Raw genomic sequence first — 24,371 nt, forward strand, 5'->3', positions numbered from 1 at the left:
CACAGCATTTCTATTATTATTATTATTATTATTATTATTATTATTATTATTATTATTATTATTATTATTATTATTATTATTATTATTTGCCATTAGGAAAGTTCAGGATAACAGACAGGGTTTGGAATTGAACGGGTTATATCAGCTTCTTGTCTATGCGGATGACATGAATATGTTAGGAGGAAATCCACAAACGATTAGGAAAAACACGGAAATTTTACTAAAGCAAGTAAAGAGATAGGTTTGGAAGTAAATCCCGAAAAGACAAAGTATATGATTATGTCTCGTGACCAGAATATTGTACGAAATGGAAATATAAAAATTGGAGATTTATCCTTCGAACAGGTGGAAAAATTCAAATATCTTGGAGCAACAGTAACACATATAAATGACACTCGGGAGGAAATTAAATGCAGAATAAATATGATAAATGCGTGTTATTATTCGGTTGAGAAGCTTTTGTCATCTAGTCTGCTGTCAAAAAATCTGAAAGTTAGAATTTATGAAACAGTTATATTACCGGTTGTTCTATATGGTTGTGAAACTTGGACTCTCAATTTGAGAGAGGAACAGAGATTAAGAGTGTTTGAGAATAAGGTTCTTAGGAAAATATTTGGGGCTAAGAGTGATGAAGTTACAGGAGAATGGAGAAAGTTACACAACGCAGAACTTCACGCATTGTATTCTTCACCTGACATAGTAGGAACATTAAATCCAGACGTTTGAGTTGGGCAGGGCATGTAGCACATATGGGCGAATCTAGAAATGCATATAGAGTGTTAGTTGGGAGGGCGGAGGGAAAAAGACCTTTGGGGAGGCCGAGACGTAGATGGGAAGATAATATTAAAATGGATTTGACGGAGATGGGATATGATGATAGAGAGTGGATTAATCTTGCATAGGATAGGGACGGATGGCGGGCTTATGTGAGGGCGGCAATGAACCTTCGGGTTCCTTAAAGCCATTTGTAAGTATTATTATTATTATTATTATTATTATTATTATTATTATTATTATTATTGAGATCAGAAAAGTGCTTATAACTAGTACTGCGCAAAAATGAATCCCCCGATCTATAATGAAATTTCTTGAACTTTGAGGGAGACGGGCAAGATCGCGCTTGGGATTTTATTCTTGGAGTTCTTCCGTTACTTCTGGTAGTCTTATAACTTACATAATTCCTTCCGCTCTTTATTCCTTTAAGTTCTTTCAGAGGAAAGGCGAAACTCGGAGTGAGACAAGTGGCCAACGAGCTTGGAGCTCACATATTCGGTTTTCTCAGCCCCAAATTCCATTGCAAGGACGCGTTTTCATGTACCTTTTGAAAGTTTTCCTTCCCATTTCTCCCATTGGCATTGGCAACACGTGTACAATTTCTGATCATGCCAAAAATTTATTGAGATATAAACTACAAAAAGACATTAAGATTACATACTGTTACTGCAAAAGCGTCTTTAAAATATTCTAGTGAAGTTTGGACTCTCAACGCAAAACATAAGAGACAACTAGAAGCTGCTCAAATTAGGTTTTTACGCCCACTATTAGGTCTCACAAGATTGGATAAAAAAAGAAATGCAGATGTATGAGAAAAATTAAAGGTTTCAAATATCTTGAGAGATATAAAAAATTACTAACTCCAGTGGCTGCAACAAATTCAACGAATGGAATCAACACGGCTACCAAAATTGGTTTTCGAATACCAGTCTAGAGGACGTAGAAATCCAGGTGGAGCCGTAGTCTGTAAAGTTCATGATAGTGATAAACAGGGATTTATTTCAGGCCTGTCGGGCCCTGACAGTACCAAACTACTATTTTTCGAGGCCGGGCGGTGCCAAGGTACTTTTCTGATTTTCATATTATCGTCAAATTTTGCTTTTGTAAAAAGTAATTTTATTCATATTCAAATAATTTCATCGTGAAGTCTACCCTCCAGACCTAACAATCTCTTTATCTTTTCTATCAGGAAGTTGTTCTAATTTGATTTGCTATATGACTATATGCAACCAACTGTTTCTGTTCAAACAAAATGACCCAATAGATTGTGCTTCGAAATCCCAGAGCTAGGGCATTTTTTTTTATAGAAATACATCACTTGGTACGAGTAAGGTATAAGCAGGATGCACGAAATTTCTGTCAAATTTTAGTCAATTCTGTGCTTCGTCCTACATCAGTTTTCTTTTGCAAAATGTACAGTTGATTTTTAAAAATCATCTCTTCAGAGTTTTCATTCCCAATTGGAACACCTTATCCATTATTATTTGAGATAACTTCACCACAGAAGACGGACATGAGGTGAGATTGTCACGACATACTCATGAAGGCACCGAACGTCCACAAGAAAAAGAGAGAGAAAAAAACATGGTAAGGTACGAAATTCCATTTCATATATGGGATTCAAACTGACGACTTTCGCTTGTATTCAGTGTCAAAGTTACGCTTCAGTCGCGTATTCTGTGGATGGATTAAAAATATTATATTAATGCGGTATAATAATTGCCAAGTTCAGTATTCAATGCATAATTTACATGCAATGTAATTTTGTACTGTTTATTTATGCAGAGCCGCCACTGACCTATGCGGTTCCGGTCGCGGGAAAAAGCAATTGCGTAGTAGATTTACGTACTATGAGTCGTGACGTCACAATAAAAATTGACCACAGCGTTTCCCGGCATCGTATCAATCTTGCCCAGTATCCCGTGTGATGTGCCCTCATTACTGTATACACACACACGGACGGACGCCGCAAAATATGGATTTTTTTATAAGCAAACAGCACATGTCATTTTACACTCGGAAACACATACAGTAACTGTAATGCAGGCGGCAGGCAATAAAAAAATTTCTAGTCCGCCATATCGCATCAAAGTCAGACACGTGTCATCGTTCCGTGAACCCGGCGGCGAACATGGATTCGAACTAGGAAAGGGCAGATGGCACATTTGTACACTGATTTGGGAAAGAAATAACAAGTATTGGAAATTGATTATCTGAGTGTTTATGTCTGTCTGTGAATCCCCCCAAATAACTCGCTTATCTGCGAACGAGTTTCGACTGAATTTTATGAACACGTGGGTGTGTTGAAGGATGTAACGCCGAATTGAAGGGTTCAGAGCCATAGTGGGCCAAGCGCCATTTATTAACAACGGAAAAAGCAAGGATTAAAGTTAAGTAAATACCATAGTTTAGTGAAGATTGTCACATCATTTAGTTTGAATGTGTATACTTTATTACTTGAACCCTTCAATTATTGATTACACTTTGACAACAAAAATGCAACCTCTCTATCTGCCTGGATCATTAAGGAAAAAGAGTAAAATAAAAGATGAGAACATTAATTAATTAATTAATTCATTCATTTATAGTGTTCTGTCCAAGGGCAGTGCTTTCACTGCTAACCCAGCATTCTCCAATCTTCCCTATTATCTGTATTCCTCTTAGTCTCCACATATGCTCCATATAGGCATAGTTAGTTGGTTACTGGCTGAGAAGAAACTGTCTGCTGAATGATGCACTGGAAGGAATGGTGAACGGGAGAAGAGTTCGGGACAGAAGAAGATATCAGATGATAGACGAAATTAAGATATATGGGTCGTATGAGGAAACGAAGAGGAAGGCAGAAAATAGGAAGTATTGGAGAAAGCTGGGTTTGCAGTGAGAGACCTGCCCTCGGGCAAAACACTAAATGAATGAATGAATTAATTCCAGGACTCCTATGTACTTCTGGCGGATGTGTAATGCTCGCCTACATAGCGACTGGGTTAGATGTTTGTTATTCGTACACCCCTATTACATGCAGTTGATTTCGACCTGATAAGACTTCGTTTACTGTACGTAGGTATGTACTGGTCTTAGAAGTTCACAGACCCCGTTCAACTCATTCCGAACTGTTTCATAGTTATTTGATGTCACTGCTGTAGTTATGCTACGTTAAGAATTTGAGTGGCATAAACGAGCCCCTTCAGACGACCCCAAAGGTAGAAGTCTGGTGATCTGGCTGGCCAAGCAACTGGTGTTGCACGATCTATCTTACCGTACACAACTGAAGCCTACTGAACTAACGACAAAATGAATGTGTACCTACGGGACGTAGTATTGTAGGAACTGCAACAGTGCCATACAACTAAACGTAACTAGTAGGTAATAATTTCCTGTACGTAGGTAATAATTCATTACCTACGTACAGTAAGCAAAGTCCTATCAGGTCGGAATCAACTGTAGTGGGGGTGTACGAATAATAAACATTACCGCAGTCTGTATGTAGGCGAACGTGACACAGCCGAAGGCTTTACTGACCCATGTTTTTTTTTTTATGCCTGGCAAGATATGGCACTATGCATCATAACTGTGAAAGTAAGGATTTCCGGGAAAAGTTGTATAGAACATTTTAGTTTTATTTTTACCGCTACATTACACCCACAAAGTTTTTACAGGTATTTATGAATCACTCTGTATAGTAAAATTGGGAATAATTAAGATTCTTGAACTTCAAACGATAGCCAGATATGGCACTATGCATCATAACTGTGAAAGTAAGGATTTCCGGGAATAGTTGTATAGAACATTTTAGTTTTATTTTTACCGCTACATTACACCCACAAAGTTTTTACAGGTATTTATGAATCACTCTGTATAGTAAAATTGGGAATAATTAAGATTCTTGGACTTCAAACGATAGCCAGTAAACCTTTGGTACTCCACTGGTGTTCACCCCTTCTTATAGCAACGAGTCACCCTCCAGTATATGAGTTTCAGGTTATGCAAATCCCTTGCACAATCGTATCCCTCAACTGCGATTGTGGTAGGGGAATGAAGCACAGGAAGTTATTTACCGGATCTTACAAGAACTGTATGACGTTGTTTTTCATCTCCATGGTAACACAATGGGTGATACGCTGACCGTATAACGTGGCGTGGGGCACAGTCACCCACGACCGGAACCGCTATTGTTGTGTTTTACGGTCTCTAACAAAATAAATGCAGAATTCATATGACTCACACTGCGTCCCCTGTCTCCAGTGTGGAGCTTCTTTGGTGAATGAGCTTTCCGGCGCTGTGAACATTTGCTGCTCGTTCAGAATTCATTTTGTACGGACAGTATTAATGAGGAGCATAGCCTCAAAGTTAGACAATTCCATTTTTTTCGATTTCGAGATATTGATTGTTTCTCGTAGAATTTTGTGTGCTGAATGTGATTCCGGAACTGATTAGGTTAATAAAGGGACAGAACACAGCGAAAATAGCACTTAATTGTGCGCTTTAGAATCAAAATATAGACATCTCCACTATGGTTTTGTTTCAAATTAGGACAATTCCTTCAGTAGCCAATGAGAAGCCCACATTCGTACCACCTTTCCCCATGACGCATCCCGAATCCAAATGGCTGATTATTTATATAATCGGTTTGTGGATGAATAAGTAGGCTACTGATTTACGTAAATTTGCCTTGAAACCGAGTTAGAAGAGACTTGGATATAAAAGTACACAATTTCACTTTAAATAAATATGTATGTATGTAAGTATGTATGTATTCACACTGCAAATAGGTATATATCCGGTAGCAGTGGTAGCTAATTACACTCAATAATAATTAAGAATGAAAAACTAATAAAATTACAATTAACAAAAATTAATAATAATAATTAATACTAATAATTAATGATGATAATAATAATACTTACTTATTGGCTTTTAGGGAACCTGGAGGTTCATTGCCGCCTTCACATAAACCCGCCATTGGTCCCCATCCTGAGCAAAATTAATCCAGTCTCTATCATCATATCCCACCTCCCTCAAATCCATTCTAATATTATCTTCCCATCTACGTCTTGGCCTCTCCAAAGGTCTTTTTGCCTCCGGCCTCCCAACTAACACACTACATGCATTTCTGGATTCGCCCATACGTGCTACATGCCCTGCCCATCTCAAACGTCTGGATTTAATGTTCCTAATTATGTCAGGTGAAGAATACAATGCGTGCAGTTCTGTGTTGTGTAACTTTCTCCATTCTCCTGTAACTTCATCCCTCTTAGCCCCAAATATTTTCCTAAGCACCTTATTCTCAAACACCCTTAACCTATGTTCCTCTCTCGAAGTGAGAATCCAAGTTTCACAACCATAAAGAACAACCGCTAATGTAACTGTTTTATAAATTCTTTCAGATTTTTTGACAGCAGACTGGATGATAAAGGCTTCTGAACCGAATAATAACAGGCATTTCCCATATTTATTCTGTGTTTAATTTCCTCCGGAGTATCATTTATATTTGTTACCTTTGCTCCCAGGTATTTGAATAATAAGAATAATAATAATAATAATAATAATAATAATAATAATAATAATAAAGAGCATCCTAAATTAAATGAAGCACGATCACTTAAATAACATTTAAAGTAAATCTGATTTGTATCTTAACCCTAAGTTCAAACTAAAACCCACGAGTATGATATGTTCATGCCTGCACAAGTACTTTCAGCACTACACTCATTTCGCTGCCAACTCACTCACTGCACTGGAACTACGACACATTTAATTGATTCTGTCCTGATTTCACTAACACTTCAAAAACATTTCACTGTTCAAATACTTTGCACTGCCACTGTAAACTATAAAACTTCACTGACACAAACACACTTCACTGACAACACACTTCACATTTCACTGATGCAACACTTCAAATAACAAAATATCAGTTACACCCTTACTTTAAATATATCTTCATTTGGTTTCAAAAACATACAACTCCATGATTTAGTGTCAGAGTTGGACAACTCCACTTTTTAAACTTAAATTTCGACCTGAATCTTAATTTTAATCAAATTTTGAGACTGAAAAAATATTTTGTGACCCATGAGAATGCTTTAAAAAATGTACGTATATCTGTGACATTGGTTTCCATGGATCTAGTTTTTCGCCTCTCCTGTAAAAGAAGCAAAACTGGAGTTGTCCAACTTTGATACTAAGCTCCTCATTTAGATGTCGATGTGAAAATACAAGATCTGTGTTTTACACGAACTGTAGGAAATGTATTGTGGAGACGTGGTCAATATCTTGGCTATCTGACTGTACAGGCAGAATTGCAGACTGTGTGATTCCCTTTTCCTTACTCTTCCTCTTCTTCCTAGTCATTACTGTGATGCAAAGTCAAACACACGCAGTGATTAAGTTACTTTCCAGGAAGGGTATCGAGGTATGAATGACGTAGCTTTTAAACTGGAATGTTGTCGTAGCAACTTACTGTATATAATGCACGTGAAATTAATACTGAGTTCGTTGTCTGGGTTTCAGTGTTAGCACACATTTTTTTCGTCTAGCAATTTCATACGGCTGTGAGGATGAGGGGGTCTCAATACCCTATTTCTGTTATAATTTATTTTACGCTCGCTAAAGGGTTAAATGTACTTAAAGTTGTATGACAGGAATGATAATGCAGGTATAATGAATTGAACAGGAATCTCCGAGAGCCAGTGTGCGTATGAATACAATTCCGTATCTTATTAACTACAAACACAGAGAAGTCCGCGTTCAAGGAAATCGATTGAATTAATTAGCAAATAAAGCCTTCTTTCCTTTTCGACGAAATCAAGCAAAGTCCTTGTTTAGGTTACCAGAAAATAAGCTTTAATACCCACTGAAGTACAATCGAGTCTTTTTCTAATGTTTTTAGTTCTCTTGTCTGAAGCTCCAATTAGTTCAAATTCATCGATCGAAGAATTCTTTCTAGTTAACTTAGAAATGCGAAAATATGCCATAAGAATTACTATACCAACACATATAAACAATAATGCTTTAAATAATGCACGAGTTAAATGAAAAAGGCCAAAACAGAAAAACCTATAGATAAGATACTTATTATTAAACCCAACTGACTTAAAGTAGATAAAGCAACAATTTTCTTTAAATCATATTCAAAATTAGCCCCTAAACCAGCCATGAATATTGTTAAACCAGAAATAAGTCAAATAAAAATGTTTAATCAATCACTAAAAGCAATTCTAAAACGAATTAACAAAAAAAAAAAAAAAAAAAAAAAACACTGCAGTAACTAAAGTTGATGAATGAACCAAAGCAGATACTGGAGTAGGGGCTGCTATAGCAGCAGGAAGTCATGAAGAAAATGGAATTTGAGCTCTTTTAGTTATAGCCGCTATAACTACAAGAAAAGAAATAATTTATATTTCATATCTACCCTTTAATAATTCCAAATAATAAATATAATTCCATCTACCAAAATTTAATATTCATGAAATTGCCATTAATAAACAAACGTTCCCAATCCGACTAGATAAAGCAGTAATTATACCAGCATTATAAGATTTAACATTTTGATAATAAATAACTAAACAGTAAGAGACCAAACCTAGACCACCTCAGCCCAATAAAATTCGAATTATATTTAATTGAGCCTTTAAGGCTCAATTATAGACCTAAATTTGAAGCCTACTCAATGATCTCGATGGAGAATTAGTTAAAGTATTATCCAGTGGCGAAGCTCTTAAGAGGCGTTTCAGACTTAGCCTACCCAAAAAATTTGAGTTATTATTCCTAATAACAGTAGGCCTATAAGTTCATAATGACGATATTCGTAACACTTATAAATTACTATGTTCTGTGAAAGTGTGGAAAGGAAGCATTTGCGACAAGAAAACTGGCATTGAAAGGACGTTTTTCTTCTAATAAATTCGTTGTGGGATTTAATCTATTTCTATTCGAAGATTAATCGATCAAGAATATTTAATCGAATGATCGAAAATAGTAATTTTAATCGTAAAAAAATCATATGCTTTCTTGCGTCAACGTATTAAGGGAATGTTCGTGGACAAGTTTCTGCACAAAACCGGTCCTTCTCTCGCTCAGTAAAATTGTAAAAAAATTCTCAAAAAGTACTATCATAATATTATTAGTATCACAATATTTAATTGAACGGGTTACATCAGCTGCTTGTGACGTGAATATGTTAGGAAAAAGTCCACAAACGATTAGGGAAAACACGGGAATTTTACTTGAAGCAAGTAAAGGGATAGATTTGGAAGTAAATCCCGAAAAGACAAAGTATATGACTATGTCTTGTGACGAGAATATTGTACGAAATGAAAATATAAAAATTGGAAATTTATCCTTGGAAGAGATGGAAAAATTCAAATATCTTGGAGCAACAGTAAAAAATATGAATGATACTCGGGAGGAAATTAAACACAGAATAAATATGGGAAATGCCTGTTATTATTCGGTTGAGAAGCTTTTATCATCCAGTCTGCTGTCAAAAAATCTGAAAGTTAGAATTTATAAAACAGTTATATTACCGGTTGTTCTTTATGGTTGTGAAACTTGGACTCCCACTTTGCGAGAGGAACATAGGTTAAGGCTGTTTGAGAATAAGGTGCTTAGGAAAATATTTGGGGCTAAGAGGGATGAAGTTACAGGAGAATGGAGAAAGTTACACAACACAGAACTGCACGTATTGTATTCTTCATCTGACATAATTAGGAACATTAAAGCCAGACGTTTGAGATGGGCAGGTTATGTAGCACGTATGGGCGAATCCAGAATTGCATATAGAGTGTTAGTTGGGAGGCCGAAGGGAAAAAGACCATTGGGGAGGCCGAGACGTAGATAGGAAGATAATATTAAAATGGATTTGAGGGAGGTGGGGTATGATAATAAAGACTGGATTAATCTTGCTCAGGATAGGGACCAATGACGGGCTTATGCGAGGGCGGCAATGAACCTTCGGGTTCCTTAAAAGCCAGTAAGTAATTATCACATTATTTCGAAACTTTAAGGCCCATTCTCAATGAAAATTAAACATAACCGTAACATAAACACAGAAGTTTGCGCCCAGGCTACCAAATGGGATCATTCACAATGAGTCACATAAGCATTGACATAAACATTACCGTAAGACGTTAACATGAAAATTTGCAAACTCCAAACTTTCATGCTTATGCTTACGTGATTTGCAAACAGAAGATAATCGTGGAACGCTGAAGTATACGACAGAATATGTGGAAATGGCGTCGTTGTTGTTTCCATGGTTACCAAGTATGTTTGCTGTTATGTTTATGTTACCATCGTGAATGATGGTAGGACTTCTTGATTTTACCGTAACGTTTATATTCTTAAGTTAACGCTTACGTTATGTTTAATTCTCATTGTGAATGAGCCTTTACTCTATACGCGTAAAGGTAAAAAGGTAAAGGTATCCCCGTAACATGCCATGAAGGCACTTGGGGGGCATGGAGGTAGAGCCCCATGCTTTCCATGACCTCGGCACTAGAATGAGGTGGTGTGGTCGGCACCACGCTCTGACCGCCTTTTACCCCCGGGAAAGACCCGGTACTCAATTTTATAGAAGGCTGAGTGAACCTTGGGGCCGTTCTGAAAGTTTAGCAACGAGAAAAAATCCTGTCATCATTACTCTATACGCGTTTCGAGATAAAATAGGAAGATTGTTCCTGTAACATGTATAAATTCTTCCTTGATCTGTATTACAATGTACTATTCTAATACTGCTCTTGAAATGAACGCAGTTTCGTGTTCATTAAAGTGACTTAATAGTTTCGTTAATTGTTACTGCAACAAGCATTAGTGTACAGTATTTGAGTTACGCGGTAGAACAGGTCTGCGTAATGTCGCGATTACGGAAACCGTTTCTTGGCTGATAGGCCTACTAGTAGTAGTTAGCCAGTGTTCGCGGCACGGAAGGTCAATTGCTTTTCCAGGTGGGCTTGTCGCAAGTCTTCTTCCTCGGGCACTAACCTGAGACGCTTGTCACGTCCGCAGTTTGTGGCGGGCCCGTTACACAACAAACATGGAATGAGGTTACCTGCTCTTCACTCCAGCCTGCCACTCCACTGTTTCAAAGCTGAAATCCCGCTCTTATTTTGTCACACGCGTGTCTCATAATACTGTGGGTCCTTTGGAAACCAAGCAACTGGATATACAGGGTGATTGATGAGGATTTACCGTATATTAATTTGTCCTACAGAATTTATCTGTAATATTAAGTGTCAATATTACAGATAAATCCTGTAGGACAAATTAATATATCTATAATATTCTCTTAGCTAGCAGTTCATAACAACTGCGGATTCCCGGCCAACAAGTCACTCAACTGAGTGCGCTCCTAGTATAATGGCTAGGGCTAGGATTTTGATGAAATTGTATCTTTTTTCTATTACGCCAGAAACATAGGTGCTTTAGTACTGTTTAGCGCTGGGACCTGAGGTATTCTTGCCATCGGTGCGGGGGGGGGGTACAGGTAGATTCTTTTGTTGCTACAGTCAAGCCGAGCCGAGCGGGGTGGGAAGTATTAATCGTCCAAAAATATGCAGTCTTCAGTTTGTAGTAGTGTGTGACTGTGTGCACGTGTTAGGTACTCTATATACAGGGACATCATTTTATTTTTACTTCAATTTTTATTGTACCTGCGTTTCTGAATGTACTTGACTCCCACCCCTTTCACTAATGTCCTTGCTAACGTCAGTCACACAAACTTACGGCCGCTGTTGCTAGCAGTGAAGTAAACAGTACAAAATACAGTGTGTTTCAGAAATATGTTGCGTTTTCTATAGAAGAAAGAGCTTATATTATTGAAGTTTATTTTCACATAGGTATGGTGTGTAGCATAACAGAATTTATCGTTGTGGACGTGAAGTTTAGAGTTACCGAAAGTACGATACCCTATAATATGGTACGGTACTTAACAACATTATTTAAACAAGAGTTTTGTTTTACTATTTGTAGGTATGAAGGACGATGATGGAAACTGGAATTACAATGTAACCGAATGTGAACAACAGTTTTTCTTGTTTTCTTTTTTCACAATTTCCTGATTATATCATTACGGAATATTTTCGTAGAAATGTCATTAATGTGGTAGATAAATTTAGAGCAACAGAGTGTATAGAAAGAAAGAAAAGTGTAAGGTGGCCAACAAAGGTGACAGAAGATGCTATAGAATATGCTAGAGAAAGGATGCAGCGAGGTCGTAATAAGTCGGTCAAGAAGTTAGCTGTAGAAATTGGGGTTTCTTACGGAAGTGCTCACAAAATTCTCAGGAATAAATTAGGTTATTAATATGCTGAATAAAGTAGACATTACATAATGAATATAACCGCCTGAAGACTTGAGTTTGTGAAAAAAATTGTTACTATTCTACTGTTTTTTGATAAAATACTGTAAAGTAATGACCAAACTGAAAATCGTAATACTATATTTCCCTGTAACATAAATGGATACACTACTTTTCTCTCTTCCTATAGCTAGTAAAATGATTTGTTTACATATTGCACTAGCAACTCCAAACTCCTGTAATGGAAGGGGGGGGGTAACAGTGTTTCCGAGTATAGCCAGGTTAATGTTAAAAATGTTAGTAAAAATAAAGTGATGTCCCTGTACGAGTGAAACGTTTTCGGTATGATTGTACTTCCTTCCAGACTGCCGCTGTCACTGTTCCCTCCCACTCCAGTACCGCGCTAGGCTAGTCGGAACCGCATTCCTCTCAGCACTAAACTCCTCAGAGGATGATAGTATTTATATGTTATGTGATGAACTGAGAGTTTTAAGACACATTTATTAGGGCATTTTTTGCATTTTTTGCATTTTTTGCCTGTTTCAACTCATAAGATCATTTTTGTTTTATTCAGTCATTTTTTAGGCATTTTCATTTAATTTTGGCCATAAATCCCTATTATTAATGTAAAATGATGTTTATTTCCTTTGACATTTTCTCTACATATTTTGTCCATCAACCATTATTTTGTACAGGGACATCATTTTATTTTTACTTCAATTTTTATTGTACCTGCGTTTCTGAATGTACTTGACTCCCACCCCTTTCACTAATGTCCTTGCTAACGTCAGTCACACAAACTTACGGCCGCTGTTGCTAGCAGTGAAATAAACAGTACGGAGTACAGTGTGTTTCAGAAATATGTTGCATTTTCTATAGAAGAAAAAGCTTATATTATTGAAGTTTATTTTCACACAGGTATGGTGTGTAGCATAACTGAATTTATCTGTGTGGACTGAGCACAAGTGAAGATTAGAATTACCGAAAGTACGGTACCCTATAATATGGTACGGTACTTAACAACATTATTTAAACAAGAGTTTTGTTTTACTGTTTGTAGGTATGAAGGACGATGATGGGAACTGGAATTACAATATAACGGAATGTGAACAACAGTTTTTCTTTTTTCTTCACAATTTTCTGATTATATCATTACGGAATATTTTCGTAGAAATGTCATTAATGTGGTAGATAAATTTAGAGCAACAGAGTGTACAGAAAGGAAGAAAAGTGTAAGATGGCCAACAAAGGTGACAAAAGATGCTGTAGAAGATGCTAGAGAAAGGATGCAGCGAGGTCCTAATAAGTCGGTCAAGAAGTTAGCTGTAGAAATTGGGCTTTCTTACGGAAGTGCTCACAAAATTCTCAGGAATAAATTAGGTTAGTAATACTCAGAATAAAGTAGACATTACATAATGAATATAACCGCCTGAAGAGTTGAGTTTGTGAAAAAAAAAAATTGTTACTATTCCACTGTTTTTTGATAAAATACTGTAAAGTAATGACCAAACTCAAAATCGTAATACTATATTTCCCTGTAACATAAATGGATACACTACTTTTCTCTCTTCCTATAGCTAGTAAAATGATTTGTTTACATATTGCACTAGCAACTCTAAATTCCTGTAATGGGAGGGGGGTAACAGTGTTTCAGAGTATAGCCAGATTAATGTTAAAAATGTTAGTAAAAATAAAGTGAAGTCCTGTATAATATTTTAATCGTTTTTTTACACAAATATTGTTATTTTAACGTAGTACACCCCATGTAATGGATCAGTTCAGCCACCCTTTCAATATAGACTCCTCTGTACCTGTTAGTTCCGGATAAAAGTGGCCTTGTGGTGGACTACATGGAAACTACATCAGGTAGTCCACACCTGTGGCGTAACGGTCAGCGCGACTGGCCGCAAAACCAGGTGGCCCGGGTTCGATTCCCGGTCGGGGCAAGTTACCTGGTTGAGGTTTTCCCCGGGGTTTTCCCCCAACCCAATATGAGCAAATGCTGGGTAACTTTCGGTGCTGGATCCCGGACTCATTTCACCGGCATTATCACTTTATCTCATTCAGACGCTAAATAACCTAAGATGTTGATAAAGCGTCGTAAAGTAACCTAATAAAATAAAAATACATCAGATAAAATGATTAATTAAAGTGTACTACTTAGAAAAAATTGTGTAAAATTAAATAAACTTAAATGTTTAATTTAATTACTAGTATAAATATTAAGCAGTACAAAACCTCTTTTCCTACCAAGACAATTATGTAAGATCAATTTTTAAGGCATTTTTAAGGGATTTTTTTTTTTTAATTTTTAGGTCATAAATGCATTGTTTTAGCACATTTTTTCATGATTTATAGGTCATCAGAATCCTAGCTCTAATGGCAGTTGACATTGGATACACGTCAACATACTTATATATGCCTAACTTGAAGTCAGGCCACAAAGGGAAACATCGAAGGAGAGTTCGGTCCGGTGCTGTGGATTGAATTCGGCGTAGCTCAGTGGTCAGAGCGCTTGGTACGTAGAACCAAGGACCCGGGTTCGATCCCCGGCGCCGGATCGAATTTTTCTCCTAAAATATTAAGTTCCTTACGAAGCTTATTTCGGAAGACGTTCTGAGCAAAAAAGTCATGTAAACATTTGTCCTAATCTCAATATTTACAAAGTTACACTAATTTGAAGTTGTTAAAAAATATCTTTTTCCTTTAGTTTTAATGGTATAAGAATATTACAAATAGGGTTTGAACTATTCGAAAGTGTCATTTCTTTAATTGTGTTCTGAAGCTGAAAATGTGTTGTTAATTCCTTTGTACAGATTTTGTTTTTCAATTTTTAACTAAAAATTACATCATTCTTACACATTTATCACAAAAAATTGTTACAAATCATACGACTTTAGGAACTTGATTCTTTACAGTTTAATTATGCATTCTAATGTACTCTCTTAAAGAATTGACAAGAGTGGCGTGATTTGTAACGATTGTTGTGGTAAATGCGTAAGAAAATGTAATTTTGTAGTTAAAAATCGAAAAAAAAAATTCTGTGCGAAGCAACTATGGAATTCACAACATATTTTTAGCTTCAGAATACTAGCTAATTAAAGAAATGATACTCCTGAATAGTTCATTCTTTATCTGTAATATTCTTTGACCCTTAAAACTCAAGAATAATGGTATTTTACGTACAACTTCAAATTAGTGTAATTCTGAAAATATTGAGATTAGGACGACTTTTTATATGACATTTTTTTGTCCAGAATGTCTTCGGAAATAAGCACCGTAAGGGACGGTAAATCCTCGTGGATCATCCTGTATTTTTATTCATCCAGTTAGTAACGGGAAATATGATGATTGGTGGTCAGTTTTCCCCAAATAATTTTTCCCAATTTCTTTTTTCACAACGTTTGGAATTTCCAACATAGCCGAGATCCAATGCTCATTTTTATAATCCTCTTTTTTTCCATTCCATTTCTCCCAGTTCTGTTTTCGCTATCCATTTTTCTATCTCTGTTTCCCAATGTACCTTTCCCAAAAGCTTTTCCCATTACTCTCCTGCCATGACAATCTACTTGACTCTGTTATACGTTTCCATAATAACGAACGGTGTTTTACTGAATTATCATAAATTTTGCGTAAACTTAGGGGAGAGTTGGGTAGTATCGGACATCGGGTAATATCGGACAATGCGTTTCTTTCATCTACCGCCAGATGATAGTACCTGAATGACGTGATTACGTTTCTGTTACGTCGCATACAGAAACGTAACCATCTGGTGGTAGAGGAAAGAAACACATTGTCCGATATTACCCGATGTCCGATACTACCCAGCTCTCCCCTACTACCAGTATCATTAATGAAATTGTAAATTCTTGGGGTAGGGGAAGACTTTGACATATTTATGGATAATTTATATCATTCTGAAAACCATACCTTTGGAACACTTCTGTAATTAGCGGAAACGAGGACAAGAAATCATCGAACAACGTATTTCAAATATTAGTGATAAATGTGAGGATTATAAAGAAAGGAGACAAATTTATAACGTATTTACGAGCAAATGGGAACAATTTGAGTTTCTAATACGATGTGGTGCCATATACAACAGGAAATTGAATAATTAAATTTTGAGTGCATGTAATGTATAGGCCTAAACTATAAAGCAGCGTTAACAAATGGATTATTCAACTTTTAAACGAGTTGAGAATAGGTTACACAAATAAATAGTTGGAAAAATTAAAATTTGAAAGCTTTTGGAATGGCAAAATATGGATTCGGAAATGCATAAGTTAGGTAAAAAGGTGGTTTTTCTTTTGGAAAATTTTGTTTACTGGAACCACCGGGTTCTGCTGTCCAAAAATCTGAAAGTTAGAATTTATAAAACAGTTATACCGTATTACCGGTTCTTCTGTATGGTTGTGAAACTTGGACTCTCACTCTGAGAGAGGAACATAGGTTAAGGGTGTTTGAGAATAAGGTGCTTAGGAAAATATTTGGGGCTAAGCGGGGTGAAGTTACAGGAGAATGGAGAAAGTTACACAACGCAGAACTGCACGCATTGTATTCTTCACCTGACGTAATTAGATTAAATCCAGATGGGCAGGGCATGTAGCACGTATGGGCGAATCCAGAAATGCTTATAGAGTGTTAGTTGGGAGACCGGAAGGAAAAATACTTTTAGGGAGGCCGAGACGTAGATGGGAGGATAATATTAAAATGGATTTGAGAGAGGTGGGATATGATGATAGAGACTGGATTAATCTTGCATAGGATAGGGACCGATGGCGGGCGTATGTGAGGGCGGCAATGAACCTTCGGGTTCCTTAAAAGCCATTTGTAAGTAAGGAACCACCGGGTTTGATACTACTTGTTACTGGGATAAATGGACTGGGAAAAGTGTCCACCAGCGAAATTGATTTCTGGCGATCTAGTGACAATTGTGATAGAAAAGTTGGTGATTGACAAACTTCCCTAAAGTAATTCAGTTTCCCTTGCTGGTCCCTTATTAATAACGTCCTTAGAAGACCAGACGTAGATCTGTTACAGACAGTTTCTTATAAATGAGCCGTTCAGAGCAAAAGTGGTGTAAGTCAAAATTGGGTAATGAGGTTTAAAGTAAAAATTCTGTGAAATACAGCGCAAGGCAGCAATTAATATGGTCTTCTTGCTATTCACTGACTAATAATAGTTAAAAAAAAAAATTGAATATTAATTGCTACTTTGCGCTGTATTTTACAGAATGTTTGCTTTAACCCTCATTACTCCTTTTTGACTTACACCACTCTTGCTCTGAACGGCTCAAATGATACATAGCTCCTGTATTGAGCTTAGTGCTGAACCCAACGCCTCGGGATCAGGCTTTCTAAGAGTAGGTGTTAGATTTTTTAGGTTTTGCACTGTGCCATAACGCCAGTATTATCTAAATAAGTGGTATTCAATTTTTTTTTCTTCGCGTACCCCTAGAGTCACTTTTCCGCTCAAGCTTTTATCCCCAAAGTTATGTTTAATCAAAATTTTACACAACTATATCTAAACTAAATAGAAGACAATAAATTTAGTTATTAAATCAGCCAGTTTTAACTTAAAAAATTCATTATATTAGATAAGTAATTAAAGGAATAACATTACAGATATCAAAGACAAGACTTGCTCGTAGATGGTTCACATTTTTAATCGATTTTAAGTTCCGTCTTCTAATATCACGTTGTAAGAAAAAATGAAAAATAATGAGAAGAAACTTAACAATTATAAACCTATACTTTAGTTCGCAAGTATAAGGAGTGAGGAACGAGAATAGAATATTATAAGTAAAGAAACCGGACCTGTATAGGCTATATAAGTCACCACACGCCACTGAAAGATGTTACACTCAGCCAATATACCCCGAGGCATCTATTTTGACGTATTCATTGTAATATTACAGAAGCATGATTAGCATAACAAAGATTTCATCTTTGGATAGAATTGATTGATTGATTGATTGATTGATTGATTGATTGATTGATTGATTCATTCATTGTTCTGTCTAAGGGCAGGTCTTTCACTGCAAACCCAGTTTCTCCAATATTTTGTATTTTCTGTTTTCCTTTTCGCCTCTTCATATGATCCGTACATCTTAATGTCATTTATCATCTGATAATGTCGTTTATCATCTGATATCTTATTCTGACCCGAACTCTTCTCCCGTTCACTATTCCTTTCAATGCATCCTTCAGTAGGTAGTTTCTTCTCAGCCAGTGACTCAACCAATTCCTGATACTCTTTCTGATCAGTTTCAGCATCATTCTTTCTTCACCCATTCTTTCCAACACAGCTTCATTTCTTATTCTGTTTGTCAACTTCACAAGCTCCATTCTTCTCCATATCCACATTTCAAATGTTTCTATTCGCTTCTCTTCACTTCGTCGTGATGTTCATGTTTCTGCCCCATACATCGCCACACTCCATACAAAGTAGTTCACTAGTCTCTTTCTTAGTTCTTTTTCCAGAGGTCCGCAGAAGATGCTTCTTTTTTATTAAAAGCTTCTTTTGCCATTAATATCCTCCTTTTGACTTCCTAGCAGCAGTTCATTTTACTGCTGTACACCCTAAGTATTTGAAGCTGTCCACTTTCTCTACTGCCTCATATATAATTCGCAAGTTTACGTTCTATAATAGAAGGCAATACAAATTCGCTCTGGCAGAAATAGTTTTCATTAGCTCTGTCATTCATGAAACGTATATGCGTATTTTAATTTTTACTTACCCCCTAAGAAGTCATCCCGTACCTCCCGGTTGAATACCACTGATCTACATGCAGGAGGACTCTCTTGTCCCCTTTAACATTCATATAAGCAGTTTATTGACCATGTCAATGCACTTTAATCACTTGCACTGCATTCACGTCAGTTGAATTGTATTTAGCTGGTATCAGGAGTGGCTATAGGCATTCCATGATCATAAATAAAGGAAAGTGTTTTTTCACCAAGTAAAGAAAACGGATTAGCTGTGCTGTGGAATACATATGATAGCACACACACATGGCACGTTAGGGATAATCATGCAATATCGATGGTATCATGGTTAGGTGTCGATTTTATTAGTCTGATTGAAACTGTTCTTTGCCGACCTGTATAGGAAATTGTAACATTCAACCACATCATAAATACACAACCCACCCCACCTCACCTGCTCGATTACAATAATTAGTAAAGTTGTTTGCTTGTTTTGGTGGACGAACATGCCAATACACACATCAATGTACTACATTTTATGTCTGCACTAATAACTTGAGAAACTGAAAAGTTTCCCGAAGTACAAACACTGCTTATCCGAACGGTCAATACATCAATGTACATACTTTATGTGTGAACCAGTAATTTCTTGTGAAATTGAAAGAAGCTTCCCGAAGTACAAACACTGCTTATCCGAACGACCAATACACACAGCGATGTACACATTTTATGTATGCACCAGTAACTTCTTGTGAAAGTGAAATAAGTTTCCTGAAGTACAAACATTTCTCATCCGAACTGCGAATATAAGCATCGATGTACACATTTTATGTATGCACCAGTAAATTCTTGTGAAAGTGAAATAAGTTTACCGAAGTACAAACATTGCTCATCCGAACTGCGAATATAAGCATCGATGTACACATTTTATGTATGCACCAGTAACTTCTTGTGAAAGTGAAATAAGTTTCCTGAAGTACAAACATTGCTCATCCGAACTGCGAATATAAGCATCGATGTACACATTTTATGTATGCACCAGTAAATTCTTGTGAAAGTGAAATAAGTTTACCGAAGTACAAACATTGCTCATCCGAACTGCGAATATAAGCATCGATGTACACATTTTATGTATGCACCAGTAACTTCTTGTGAAAGTGAAATAAGTTTCCTGAAGTACAAACATTGCTCATCCGAACTGCGAATATAAGCATCGATGTACACATTTTATGTATGCACCAGTAACTTCTTGTGAAAGTGAAATAAGTTTACCGAAGTACAAACATTGCTCATCCGAACTGCGAATATAAGCATCGATGTACACATTTTATGTATGCACCAGTAAATTCTTGTGAAAGTGAAATAAGTTTCCTGAAGTACAAACATTGCACATCCGAACTGCGAATATAAGCATCGATGTACACATTTTATGTATGCACCAGTAAATTCTTGTGAAAGTGAAATAAGTTTACCGAAGTACAAACATTGCTCATCCGAACTGCGAATATAAGCATCGATGTACACATTTTATGTATGCACCAGTAACTTCTTGTGAAAGTGAAATAAGTTTCCTGAAGTACAAACATTGCTCATCCGAACTGCAAATATAAGCATCGATGTACACATTTTATGTATGCACCAGTAAATTCTTGTGAAAGTGAAATAAGTTTACCGAAGTACAAACATTGCTCATCCGAACTGCGAATATAAGCATCGATGTACACATTTTATGTATGCACCAGTAACTTCTTGTGAAAGTGAAATAAGTTTACCGAAGTACAAACATTGCTCATCCGAACTGCGAATATAAGCATCGATGTACACATTTTATGTATGCACCAGTAAATTCTTGTGAAAGTGAAATAAGTTTCCTGAAGTACAAACATTGCACATCCGAACTGCGAATATAAGCATCGATGTACACATTTTATGTATGCACCAGTAAATTCTTGTGAAAGTGAAATAAGTTTACCGAAGTACAAACATTGCTCATCCGAACTGCGAATATAAGCATCGATGTACACATTTTATGTATGCACCAGTAAATTCTTGTGAAAGTGAAATAAGTTTACCGAAGTACAAACATTACTCATCCGAACTGCAAATATAAGCATCGATGTACACATTTTATGTATGCACCAGTAACTTCTTGTGAAAGTGAAATAAGTTTACCGAAGTACAAACATTGCTCATCCGAACTGCGAATATAAGCATCGATGTACACATTTTATGTATGCACCAGTAACTTCTTGTGAAAGTGAAATAAGTTTCCTGAAGTACAAACATTGCTCATCCGAACTGCGAATATAAGCATCGATGTACACATTTTATGTATGCACCAGTAAATTCTTGTGAAAGTGAAATAAGTTTCCTGAAGTACAAACATTGCACATCCGAACTGCGAATATAAGCATCGATGTACACATTTTATGTATGCACCAGTAAATTCTTGTGAAAGTGAAATAAGTTTACCGAAGTACAAACATTACTCATCCGAACTGCAAATATAAGCATCGATGTACACATTTTATGTATGCACCAGTAACTTCTTGTGAAAGTGAAATAAGTTTACCGAAGTACAAACATTGCTCATCCGAACTGCGAATATAAGCATCGATGTACACATTTTATGTATGCACCAGTAAATTCTTGTGAAAGTGAAATAAGTTTACCGAAGTACAAACATTGCTCATCCGAACTGCGAATACGCACATCGATGTACACATTTTATGTATGCACCAGTAAATTCTTGTGAAAGTGAAATAAGTTTACCGAAGTACAAACATTGCTCATCCGAACTGCAAATATAAGCATCGATGTACACATTTTATGTATGCACCAGTAACTTCTTGTGAAAGTGAAATAAGTTTACCGAAGTACAAACATTGCTCATCCGAACTGCGAATACGCACATCGATGTACACATTTTATGTATGCACCAGTAAATTCTTGTGAAAGTGAAATAAGTTTACCGAAGTACAAACATTGCTCATCCGAACTGCGAATACGCACATCGATGTACACATTTTATGTATGCACCAGTAACTTCTTGTAAAGTGAAACAAGTTTCCCGAAGTACAAACATTGCTCATCCGAACTGCCAATACGCACATCGATGTACGCATTTTATGTATGCACCAATAACTTCTTGTGAAAATGAAATAAGTTTCCCGGAGTACAAACATTGCTCATTCTAATTGCGAATACACACATCGATGTACACATTTAATGTATGCACCAGTAACGTCTTGTGACAGTGAAATAAGTTTCCCGAAGTACAATCATTGTTTATCCGAAAGAAGGGTAACATTTTCGTTTGAAAATTTTAAAATATAGTACATAGTCAATCATTGTAGGCATAATGGATTTACAGAGCTCTGCTGAATATTACAGTATTTAGTATTTCTTTTTTATTTGGATAGAGGTTATAGCTTTTTTTATTGTTGTGGAAGTCTTGCAATATTTCATTTATAACAATCATAATTTAGTATCTTCTTTTAAAAATAATACACAATCAAGTATGTTTTTGTTATAATATAAACAATCGTTTCCTAAAATAATGTTTTGCAGATGAACACACTAAAGTTTTTCGTCAGCTGACTGTGGAAGTTTATACATGCCCAGTATCAATTTGAGTTTTTACCGCATCGTTCGTTACACAAAACAGGGAGAGCCTAAGTATGTGTTCATTAAGTATGTGTTGTAGTTCAATGTGACGAAACAATGGGCTCTAATAATAATAGATAGAAAAGTTAGAAGAACGACCTATCTAACAGAATGTAATGATAGCTATGTTTTTGTAGTCCTAAGTAATAAATTCTTATATTTATAAAATCTCGAGATTTGTTTAAGACGACACACAGATTTAGGCGGGGTTACATTGTGATCGCCTGGAGGTGCGCTACATTGCATTTTGAGCCCAGATGTGTAGTTCCGCGCCTTGATGTTCATTTGAGTGGAGTGGTGTAGAGCTGACTGTATGTTCTGTCGCACCTCGTAATATTCAGCCTCGTAGAAACTGTGGGGTGGGGGATCGAGCTCCCGACATGCTAATTGGGTGCGCAACCACTTCGCCAGCATTACCAATCCTCCTGGAATACCCTCGTAGACTCAAGTTTTAGAGGGTAGTTACATTTTGAGACCACTGTGTTACGTTAGAAGCTATCCTGTTCTTGTGAATGTGGAGTGGCATTTATTTAAACCAAGGCAGTCGAAATAGAACTTAGGGCCACAGTGTGAAAATCGTATATCGTCGTTGATTTTATGAAACCTCGTATGTGACAGAAGGTAATTAATATCAATAGGCCTGCAGAAGAATATTAGATAATTTTATAGAAAAAAATGGTGAATATGATGATATCAACGAGGATCAGTGTAGGTCTATTGATGTTTAATTAATTTTTCCTTTTTTCTGAGAAATTATGCTCTGTATTCTAACACAGGAGGTTTCATAAAATTTACGACGACATGTTAGTTTTTAAATGATTCACAGTCAAGATCAAACCAGATGTAATGAACTGCTTTCCACTACACGTATATTATTGCGATGTATCGAAGTTCATATGATATTTCCGTGCAGAAATTCTACGTCATCATATAATGAAGGATAAGTGGAACAGAGAAAAATTTTCTCCGGCACCGGGATTTGAACCCGGGTTTTCAGCTCTACGTGCTGACGCTCTATCCACTAAGGCACGCCGGATTCAAATCGGTGCCGGAGAGAATTTTGCTCTTTTCCATTCATCCTTCATCAGATGATGACACAGAATTTCTGCACGGAAATATCATATGTACTTCGGTACATCGTAATAATATATGATATGCGAAAAAATCACTTAGTGATTTAAGACGGCGCTTACTCCGTCGGATCCCGGCCATTTACTGCACTTCTGCACATGTGTGGACATTGTGCCACTATCATACATCTATGACGCAGTGCATGAGGTAGGCCACTAGAGGGAACCCAAGAGATCGAACTTAAACTGAGAGGATTCGATCCGACATCGGGATGGGAATCTGGTGTGGCTTAGTAGATAGAGCGTAAGCACTTAGAGCAGAAATTCCGGGTTCAAATCGCGGTTCCGGAGAGAATTTTTCTCTGTTCAATTCATCCTTCATCATTCCATTACACGGACTAAAGTTAAATAAAAGGAAAAATTATTTTGTGAGAATACAAACAGAAATGTTAGATTGAACTCTCCTTCATTGGGTTTTGTAGTTTGAGATATTGAATGATTATTTTATATAGGCCTACTCGCGCTCATGCTCCATTCATTCATTCATTCATTCATTCATTCATTCATTCATTCATTCATTCATTCATTCATTCATTCACTTTATTCACTTTATTCACTTTATTCACTTTATTCACTTTATTCACTTTATTCACTTTATTCACTTCATTCACTTCATTCACTTGATTCATTTCATTCATTCATTCACTTCATTCATTTCATTCATTCATTCATTCACTTCATTCATTTCATTCATTCCATTCACTTCATTCATTAATTCATTCATTCAGTGTTCTTCTCAAAGGCAGATCTTTCACTGCAAACCCAGCATTCTCCAGTCTTTTCTATTTTCTGCCT

At 36.4% G+C, this 24,371-nt stretch overlaps 1 pseudogene; it reads right to left on the minus strand.

The window, feature by feature from the left end:
• Window positions 1-6,899: 6,899 nt before the first annotated feature.
• Window positions 6,900-22,860, minus strand: LOC138702262 (NADH-ubiquinone oxidoreductase chain 5-like; annotated as a pseudogene).
• Between the last annotated feature and the right edge of the window lie 1,511 nt (window positions 22,861-24,371).

Source organism: Periplaneta americana, chromosome 6, assembly GCF_040183065.1.
Source record: "Periplaneta americana isolate PAMFEO1 chromosome 6, P.americana_PAMFEO1_priV1, whole genome shotgun sequence".
NCBI classification, from domain to species: Eukaryota; Metazoa; Arthropoda; class Insecta; order Blattodea; family Blattidae; genus Periplaneta; species Periplaneta americana.